General features: G+C 44.9%; 1 non-coding gene and 1 pseudogene across 1 annotated transcript; both read left to right on the forward strand.

The window, feature by feature from the left end:
• The first annotated feature begins 68 nt into the window (after nt 1-68).
• On the forward strand, nt 69-187 carry LOC117108229. The gene has a single exon (XR_004445345.1). It is a non-coding gene; the product is annotated as a 5S ribosomal RNA (ribosomal RNA).
• Nucleotides 188-654: 467 nt separating this feature from the next.
• Nucleotides 655-762, forward strand: LOC117108230 (annotated as a pseudogene; the record flags this gene model as incomplete).

Here is a 762-nt window from a genome sequence, read left to right on the forward strand (position 1 = left end):
AATCACAGAGCTTCAGGATAATTATGCTATATGCCGAGATTAACTATGAGTGGAAATACCACTCATATGTCTACGGTCATACTACGTTGAAAACACCGGTTCTCGTCCGATCACCGAATTTAATCAACGTCGGGCCCGGTTAGTACTTGGATGGGTGACCGCCTGGGAATACCGGGTGCTGTAGACTTTTTACATTTTTCCTCCAAATTTTCAAGTAAGGGTGCGTGAGAGTCCACACGAACTCGGGCCCACATAGTTGGGGCTGAGGTGCAAAAATTTTGAGAATATGGACCTCTAATTGCCCGGAAATTGCACTGTCATACCTTAAAAATCATACAGGTACTATATGTTCATATCAACAATATGCAATTAATTCGCTGGTGTTAGGCCGGTTCGAGGGTCTTTTGAACAAAACGGCGGTCTTCTTCTGTCTAAAGCATCCTAGTTAGTGCCGTAGTAAAATGGTTGGTATATTGTTCAACACCGGTGTTTTTAAAAAATGTACTGGCGCAGCAGAGTGGTCAGGGGAGTCAGAGGAAATCCCCGCCAGACAAGCGCGCGTTGATATGAAACGTCATCAATCATAGAGCTTCATGATTGGATAATTATGCTATATGTGCCCAGATTAACTATGAGTGGAAATATCATCCACATGTCTACGGTCATACTACGTTGAAAACACCGGTTCTCGTCCGAGCACCGAAGTTAAGCAACGTCGGGCCCTGTTAGTACTTGGATGGGTAACCGCCTGGGAATACCGGG

This window comes from Anneissia japonica, unplaced genomic scaffold, assembly GCF_011630105.1.
Source record: "Anneissia japonica isolate Jap-2015-1 unplaced genomic scaffold, ASM1163010v1 scaffold115762_len762_cov144, whole genome shotgun sequence".
Classification (NCBI taxonomy): Eukaryota; Metazoa; Echinodermata; class Crinoidea; order Comatulida; family Comatulidae; genus Anneissia; species Anneissia japonica.